The following is a 9706-nucleotide window of genomic DNA, read 5'->3' as shown; positions in this document are numbered from 1 at the left end:
TTGCCAACTTTTCACTCTTTCCTCCCACTTAGTTTAGTAACAAATTCCCATCCATTTCAGTATTTATCAATTTTCCCCTTCCTAATTTAGGAGAAATAAAATAGAATAGAAATTTTGTATTATTCCATCATAACACATCCAAACAATATATCAAAAGTTTTATTAGTTTGTAGTCTTGTATTCGTTCCATTTTGCAAGCACACAACTTAATTAAACCTATTCCTTATTAATGAATATTTAGCTGATGTTATAATTCAAAACACTTGAAACGAATTAAAGTACAAATTAAGAACCTACACTGATTGCCTAAACACACATAAACCATGATTTACAACAGTGAGCCCCTCATCCACTACAAGGTCATGCCTACTAACATACTTGGACTCACAACTTCCCAAGTAAAGAACAACTTCAACCACGTCTTGGGGCTTAAAAATAGTACCCTTAAGATTGGAATACAGTGCATCAATCCCCTCATCATCAGTGTTGAGGAATGTTTTACTCATAAGGAGAAACAATATTAACTCGAATCCTTAAGGGTCCAAGCTCCACGACAGCATTTCGCACGAGCTCCACGATGTTGTGTTTCGAGCTCGTGTAGGCTTGCGAAGCCACGCCGCCTATGCATCCATAAATGCTAGCCATTGCAACTATGCTGCCATGTTGAGAAGGGATCATCACCCTCACGGCGTGCTTCATTCCTAAGAACACTTCGTCCAGGTTGACAATGATAACTTGCTAAAATTGAAACTTCTTGTTATGCAGTATGCTAGGGTTCCACACACCAATTATACCAACATTGTTATGCATGATGTCTAGTTTACAGAACTTTGAAATGAGCATGTTTGATGTGTAATAATTTTTATTAAAAACTTTGATTAACTCTTTAATAGTGGTCTAAACGTTTTGGGCTGAGAAGGTCAAGTACTCCATTAGTTTTGGAGTTGAAAGACCAAATATTGAATGACATCAATTGGTGGTAATGGCTACTAAATACATTCTTGATGGTAGAATGCCTATATATAGCACATGTGTTTGATCCTTGAGTTCACATCTTTTATTTTCGTCTAATACACCATCTACAGAGAGAAAGAGAGAAAGCTTAGAAGAACCAAAACAAAGCAGCTCTTCATGGCAATGGTTGGAGGTATATTTAGATTTTATTTTTCACATTTGTTAATGACATGTGTTTCATTTTGTTGTTTGTAACATCACAGGTTTGATATTTTAGTCTTACATTTGATATTAGAGCCTCAATTGTCTTTGCCTTGTCCATTTTTGGTTTTCAGTATTTTTTCGATCTTATTTCGTTTTGGTGTTTAGAGCCTTGTTTTTTAAAAATAAGATTAGAAATCTTTTATTTTGGTTTATTTCCTTGGTTTCTAGCTTTTGAATAGTCTAAAATGATGCTCAAATGAGTGAGAACCAACCGGGTCTGTATATAGGTCGGATTGACCCGCCAGAGGTTGAAGATGATGAATAGTGAATTTTTGGTCGTTTAAAAGAAAATGGACCATTTCTATGCTGGTTGGGTCTTAAACTAGAAACCTATAGCTTCCTGGATATTGCATGAGCCACTGGGCCATTTTAAGGTTCTTTGATATTTATTCGTTTTCATGTATCTTATACCCTTATGCATTTTTGTTTACTTTTGCAATTTGTGCAATTTTGATTTATTTTATGCATGAATATATTCTGGAAAATCTTATTTTGTGCATATATATATGAAATCAAATGCATAATATTATGTTTCAATTATGCAATTATATATGAGAATTTTATTCATCATTGTATTATATCTTGATCTTGAAGTGTATAATATGATTTATTCTCATATGATTAAGTTTTATGTCTAAGTGATCTTTATAATTTTGATTAATTATGGATTAGCCACAACATCTATAATTTGATTAAAATTATATAATAAGTTGTTTAAAGATCATATAAGGAATTAGGCATAATATTGTGATTAGCTATACTTTATATAATGAATTTTATCCCACGAGAATTTTTATTATATTTGTATAATTAACTAGGATAAAATGTCATATTATTTTTCAAGGTTTACCCATAGGGATCATGAGGTGATGTATAATTTGGTACTTTTATCATAAAGTAAATATTTGCAATAGAAAAATCAAATTATTTTCATGTTGTACCTATAAAGTATGAATTTGAGTATGTAATTTGATTATTCTATCATAAAGTTTATTTGTATCTTATTGAATTAAAAATTTAGCACACAGACAATTTTTATGTCACAAGATTCAATTTTTTGGTATGTTTACATTGGGAAAACATACAATTAAAATTAATATGCCTCAAATTTTGACATAATCCTTTGGATTTTGGCAACTTCTCAAATGGTTAGTTTTTATGATATTCAATGTGATTTTCCCAAACTCTGAGGAGATAACTATAAGATATGAAAGGAGAGAATTCTTCTGCAATTGGGGTGGATAGACATAGACTATGCTATAAGGAAAGATGAGTTACATGCAATCATTGAAGAAAGTAGCCCAATTGTTGTTGTGCTATATGAGTGGTGGGAGCGATCTAACTGACTCAATGTGATGTTCATTAAGACTAAACTCTCGGCTAGGATATGTGGTTATGTTGACCAACATAAAAAAGTCTGAGACTTGCTTAAGGCTATTGATAACTAGTTCATCACTTCAGATAAGGCTTTAGCAAGGAAAGCACCCTGATCATGAAGTTCTCCTCTCTCTAGCTCACCAGTGTGAAAGGTGTGCATTAGTACATAATGCAAATGCGAGATATTTTAACTCAACTTAAGAAATTGGAGGTTAATATGTTTGAGTCCTTCTTGGTGCACTTCATTTTGAACACCCTTCCACCGGAATATGGGTTATTTAAGATTTCCTACAACACACATAAGGAAAAATGGTCTATAAATGAATTAATGACCATGTGGGTTCAGGAAGAAGAAAAGCTTGTAATGGAGATGGGTGAGAGTGCATTGCTAACAACTACTTGTGGGAAGAACAAAACAACTAGGTCTCAAGCTAATAAGAAAGGGAATGATAAAATACCACCTCAAGTTGATATTAAGAAGGTGACAAAGTGTTTCTTTTGTAAGAAGAAGAGACACACGAAGAAGAATTGCCCCAAATTTCAAAAATGGCTTGAGAAGAAAGGTAAATCAATTTCATTATTATGTTATGAATCTAATATGGCTAGTGTTAATATTAACACATGTTGGATTGATTTTGGATCTACAATCCATATTGCAAATTCTTTACAAGATATGCAAAACCTAAGGAAACCAGTGGGGAGTGAGCAAAGCATTTTATCAGGCAATAAGCTAGGCTCACCTGTGGAGGCTATTAGAACTTGCATTTTAACTTTAAGTAATGACTTTATTTTGAAATTAGAAAGGACTTTTTATGTGCCAAGTTTTTCCCGAAACTTGATTTATGTTTCTAGACTCGTGCCTTTTGGATATTCCTTTAATTTTAAAGACACATCATTTGAGTTATTTTATAATTCTGAATGTGTTGGGAATGATATCTTGTTTGATGGTCTTTATCTTCTTGGTTTACAAAATGATGCCACTTATAGTTCAATGCACTTTCAAAATGGTATTAAAAGGTAATGAGAATTCCTCTATGTTATGGCCCTGGAGATTAGGAGATATCTCCATTGAGAGGATTAAAAGGTTAGACTTGTGTGGACTTCATGAAAGGTAAGTAGACCAACATGTCTAAGAAAGGTGTTAATAGGAGTTCAAGCATATTAGAAATAATTCATACTGATATTTGTTGTTCAGATATGGATGCACGTGGTCAGAAATATTTTATCACCTCTATAGATGATTATTCACAATATATGAATGTTTATTTGCTTCATAACAAAAATGAAACATTGGATGCCTTCAAAGTCTTTAAGGCTGAAGTTGAGAACCAATGTGGCAAGCAAATAAAAATAGTGAGATTAGATAGAGGTGGAGAATATTGTGGCAGATATACTATGGGATTGTTGCCTAGTACACTATGCTTGGTTATGAAAATCATAATGGTGTTGTAGAAAGAAGGAACTAAATATTATTGGACATGGTATGGAGTATGATTAGAAACTCCAATATTCCTACATCCTTGTGGGCTGAAGCACCAAAGGCGACAATATATATATTAAATCATGTTCCAACCAAGGTTATCCTAAAGACACCTTTTGAGTTGTTTACAGGTTGGAAATCAAGTATGAAACATATGTCTGTTTGGGGTTGTCCATCTGAGGTGAGAATATATATAACCCACATGAGAAGAAACTTGAGCCAAGGACTTGTAGAAGCAAAGCTTCATGGTGAATCAAGAGTGATTCAAAGATGTTTTGATGATAACAAAAGATGATGACAAAGGTAATGACAAAAAGCTCAAAGGTGAATCAAATCAAGAACACTTCAAGATTCAAGAGGAAAGTTGAATTCAAGAATCAAGAATCAAGATTCAAGAGATCAAGGTTCAAGAATCAAGATTCAAGAATCAAGAAAAGGCTATTCAAGAATCAAGAAAAAGCTTAATCAAGATAAGTATGAAAAGGTTTTTTCAAAAACTGAGTAGCATATGATTTTTTTTCTCAAAACATGTTTACCAAAGAGTTTTTACTCTCTGGTAATCGATTACCATATTATTGTAATTGATTACCAGTAGCAAAATGGATTTGAAAAAGTTTTCAAACTGAATTTACAACGTTCCAATTAATTTCAAAAAGATGTAATCGATTACAATGTTTTGGTAATCGATTACCAGTGCCTTTGAACGTTGAAATTCAAATTCAAATGTGAAGAGTTACATCCTTTCACATAAAAGCCTTATGTAATCGATTACACTGATTTGGTAATCGATTACCAGTGATTGTTTCTGAATAAATCTAAAGATGTAACTCTTCAAAAGGTTTTTGACTTTTTCAAATTGTTTTTAAGTTTTTCTAAAAGTTATAACTCTTCTAAATGGTCCTCTTGGCTAGACATGAAGAGTCTATAAAAGCAAGGCTTTGATTTGCTTTTCAATATACTTTTCCAATCAATTTTATACATTCCTTTTCAAGCCTTGAATCTCTTTGAACTTCTTCTTTGTGCCAAAAGCTTTCCAAAGTTTTCTGGTTTTCTAAACCTTGAAAACTTGTGTTATTCATCTTTTTCATTCTCTTCTCCCTTTGCCAAAAAGAATTCGCCAAGGATTAACCGCCTGAATTCTTTTTGTGTCTCTCTTCTCCCTTTTCCAAAAGAACAAAGGACTAACCGCCCGAATTCTTTTGTGTCTCCCTTCTCCCTTGTCAAAGAATTCAAAACGACACAATCTGAGAATTCTTTTGATTCTTCCCTTTCCCTTATACAAAAGTATTCAAAGGACTAACCGCCTGAGAATTCTTTTGTATCCCCATTCACAAAGTATCAAAGGTTTAACCACCTGAGATCTTTGTCTTAACACATTGGAGGGTACATCCTTTGTGGTACAAGTAGAGGGTACATCTACTTGGGTTTGACTGAGAACGAGAGATGGTACATCTCTTGTGGATCAGTTCTAGTGGAGGTTACATCCACTAGGTTCAAAGAGAATAAGGGAGGGTACATCCCTTATGGATCTTTGCTTGTAAAAGGATTTTTACAAGGTTGAAAGAAATCTCAAGGACCGCAGGTCGCTTAGGGACTGGATGTAGGCACTGGTTGTTGCCGAACCAGTATAAAAACTCTTGTGTGTTTGTCTCCTTCTTCTCTACTCTTTTACTTTTCGTTGTCCATTTTAATTTCCGCTTTTACTTTTGGTTAAGTTTCTCTTCTACTCCTTATTCTCTTAACAACATAAGTAAAAGCCTTAGAAGAGTAATTTTTTAATTAGTAAGGGTTTAGGAATAATCAATTCAACCACCCCTTCTTAACTATTCTGAGGCCACTTGATCCAATAGGACTATTAGTGGGTATTTCATTGGATATCTCGAAAGCTTTAAAGGTTATAGGTTTTATTGTTCATATCATATTACTAGGATTGTGGAATCAAGAGATACAAGGCAAGACTCGTTGCTAAGGGATTTACTCGAAAAGAAGGAATCAATTACATAATCTTTTTCTCCTGTATCTAAGAAAGATTCTCTTTGTATTAACTTGGCATTAGTTTCTCATTTTGACCTTGAGTTGCAACAAATGGATGTGAAAACAACCTTTCTTAATTGTGATTTAGAAGAACAGGTTTATATAAAACAACCTGAAGGCTTCTTCTCTAGCAGTGGTGAGCATTTGGTTTGTAAACTTAAGAAATCTATATATGGTTTAAAACAAGCCTCCCGTCAATGGTACCTTAAGCTTCATGGGACAATTTCTTCATTTGATTTTGATGAAAACCCCATGGATCAATGCATATACCACAAGGTCAGTGGGAGTAAAATATGTTTCCTTATTTTATATGTAGATGATATTTTACTTGCAACCAATGGTCAGGGTTTGCTATATGAGGTGAAATAATTTTTGTCTAAGAATTTTGACATGAAGGATATGGGTGATGCATCTTATGTCATTGGCATTAAGATTCATAGAGGTATACCTTGAGGTATTTTAGGTCTATCACAAGAAACCTATATTAACAAAATTTTAGAGAGATTTCAAATGAAAGATTGTTCACCAAGTGTCTCTCCCATTGTGAAGGCTGATAGCTTTAATTTGAACCAATGCCCAAAGAATGACTTTGAGAGGGAACAAATGAAAAACATTCCTTATGCTTTAGTTTTTGGAAGCCTCATGTATGCTCAAGTATGTACAAGGCCCGACATTGCTTTTGCAGCTAGACTGTTACGAAGATATCAGAGTAATCCAGGTATTGACCACTGGAGAGTTGCAAAGAAAGTGGTGGCGTACCTTCAAGGGACCAAAGATTACATGTTTATGCATAAACAGACAAACAATCTAGATGGGATTAGTTATTCAGACTTAGACTTTGTTGACTGTGTTGATTCTTGCAAATCAACATTTGGGTACATTTTCATGATGGCTAGTGGAGATATTTTATGGAGGAGTGTTAGGCAGACTTTGACTGCTACTTCTACCATGGAAGTTAAGTTTATCTCGTGCTTTGTGGTTACATCACATGGTGTATGGCTTAAGAGTTTCACTTTTGGGCTGAAAATAGTTGATACTATTTCAAGGCCTTTGAGAATTTTCTACAATAACTCAATTGTTGTCTTTATGGCTAAGAATAACAAAAGTGGAAGTCGAAGTAAGCACATCAACATTAAGTACTTAGCCATTAAAGAAGGAGTAAAAGACAAGAAGTGGTCATTGAGCACATAAGCATTGAGTTAATGATCGTTGATCCTTTGACTAAGGGCATGCCACCATTTAAGTTCAAGGATCATGTAGAGAGAATGAGACTTGGTTCCACTTTATAATTGTATACATACATGTTAGAGTTGAAACTCTTTTACTGTGATATTTTCTCCTATTCAGGTGCACATTGATTTATTTGAGAAAATTTATGTTTTGGACCAAGAATAAACATTAGGTTTATTCATTAAGTTTTATTACAACATTGAGTATACTACTTAGAAAATTGAGCATGTCGTAATACATGGATGATATTACTCGTTATAAAAGGAACTATCGCTATGATTCATATGTTAATTTCTTAAGGAAATTAAGCATTGGCTTATTTTAGCCAAAAAGTCAAAACATTTCAACCAAGTGGGAGAATGTAATAATTTTTATTAAAAGTTTTGATTAACTCCTTAATAGTGGTTTGAACGTTTTGGACTTAGAAAGTCATGTGTTCCATCAGTTTTGGAGTTGAAAGACCAAATATTGAATGACATCAATGGGTGATAATGACTACTAAATATATTCTTAATGGTAAAATGTCTATATATAGCATATGTGTTTGATCTCTGATCTCACATCTTTCATCTTTATTTGATACACCATCTACATAGAGAGTGGGAGCTTGGAAGAACCAAAGCAAAACAGTTCTTTCATAGCAATGACTGGAGGTATATTTTGATTTTGTTTTCTACATTTGTTAATGACTTATGTTTCATTTTGTTGTTTGTAAAATCACATGTTTAATATTTTAGTCGTACACCATGTGTTCCTCTTTTATGACATCACAATGAACGTAAGTGGCGGAAGATGAATCTAAGTCTTTGCATATTGAGTGGCCTAACTCATCTTCGATATTTGCAATCACCACTTTGGCTCCATGCTTGGAGAAAAGTCTTGCTACGCATTCACCTATACCACTTGCTCCACCAGTTATCGATGCCACCTTCCTTTCTAGCTTGTTTTTTCAAAATTGTATTTCACAAATAACAATATATGAGCTTATGCTAAATAATTATTTTGAAAAAAAAATTAAAATTAACCAGTGAAGAATTTTTCTTCGATCACGTTTGGATAAGTTTTCCACACATACTTATAAGAAAATAAAATGATTTTTTTCACATAAATTAAAATTAATTTATAAATAACCTAAAGTTTTATGAAAACTAGAACCATTTTTCATAGCCAGATTTTGTTAGGAGAGGCTGGGCTTTGGATTTTTACCTTCTGGCAAGAGTAGCAGAAGCCAATGAAACATTTCCCATGAGTCTCTCTACTGGATATGCTCGCTACTAAGCTAAGACTTCCTATGATAGCACGTAAATGATTGATTGACTATGCCTCACCAGGAACTCCTATGATTTTTTCTATAAATTTGCACCACTAGTTATATACACGTGCTATGGAAAGTCAAGATCAATAATAGGGTATGAATTCAAGGCCACAACTCACTTATAATGGACAAGAAAAGTCATATTTGGAATTCAATTATAGATTAGAGAATTCTTTAGGATATTATAAGATTATTTTAATTAATTTATGTTATTTAAAAAATTAATTTAATTAATTACATTAAATATGTTAATTATTTGTATCATTATAAAATTATTTTTTTATCTCTTTATCTACTTAATTGATTTTTATTAATGTTTGAATAGAAAATAATTAAGTAAAAATACTAAGAAAAAAATTAATATATCTAGAAATTTTAAAAAAATCTTATTTAAATGAACAATTTTTTTTTGAAAAAGTAATAGACGTGAATGTGATAGGTAAAATAGTAAAAGAAGAAGAGATAAATAGAAAAAAAATGGAGTAAAAATAGCTCGGATGAAAGAGAAAGAGGATAAATGATAAGTAATTTTCTTATAGAAAACTCTTCTAATAGAATCTTTGATGTTTTTTATAATTAATTAATTTTTTCTTAGTGTGAAAAATAAAATCTAAAAGATTTTCATTTACAAATAAATATATTGAAAGGAGCATGAAAGACATATATGAATATTATTCTTGCATGGCCCACTAATTAGTAATTAGTGAGGTATGCTTAGGAGTGTTTGCAAACCGGTCTAGGTCGGTTTTAACCAAATTTAGGATTCAACCTAATCATATTTGATCGATTTGGTTCGGTTCAATTTTCATAATTTTTTTGAAATTCAATCCAACTCAACCTATTTATGAACAATTTGGTTTGATTTGGGCCAATGGGTTACCCATTTAAATTTTTTTTCTTAGAACTAATATTTTATATCATAATTAATCCAAATATCCCATACAATTAACACAATAGTATCAAATGTCTAAAAGTAGTAAAATTTATTTATTTAATAACATCAACATAATATTCTAAAATAAACTAATACATATTAAAACAAAATATTCTTC

The 9706-nt window shown here is 32.3% G+C and overlaps 1 pseudogene; it reads right to left on the bottom strand.

The window, feature by feature from the left end:
• Positions 1–293: 293 nt before the first annotated feature.
• LOC100796876 (secoisolariciresinol dehydrogenase-like) lies at positions 294–8586 on the bottom strand (annotated as a pseudogene).
• Positions 8587–9706: the final 1120 nt, after the last annotated feature.

The sequence above is a fragment of the Glycine max genome, chromosome 3 (genome assembly GCF_000004515.6).
Source record: "Glycine max cultivar Williams 82 chromosome 3, Glycine_max_v4.0, whole genome shotgun sequence".
In the NCBI taxonomy this organism is placed as follows: domain Eukaryota; kingdom Viridiplantae; phylum Streptophyta; class Magnoliopsida; order Fabales; family Fabaceae; genus Glycine; species Glycine max.
Note: the sequence above shows the minus strand (reverse complement) of the source record. Positions and strands in the feature narration are given on the sequence as shown.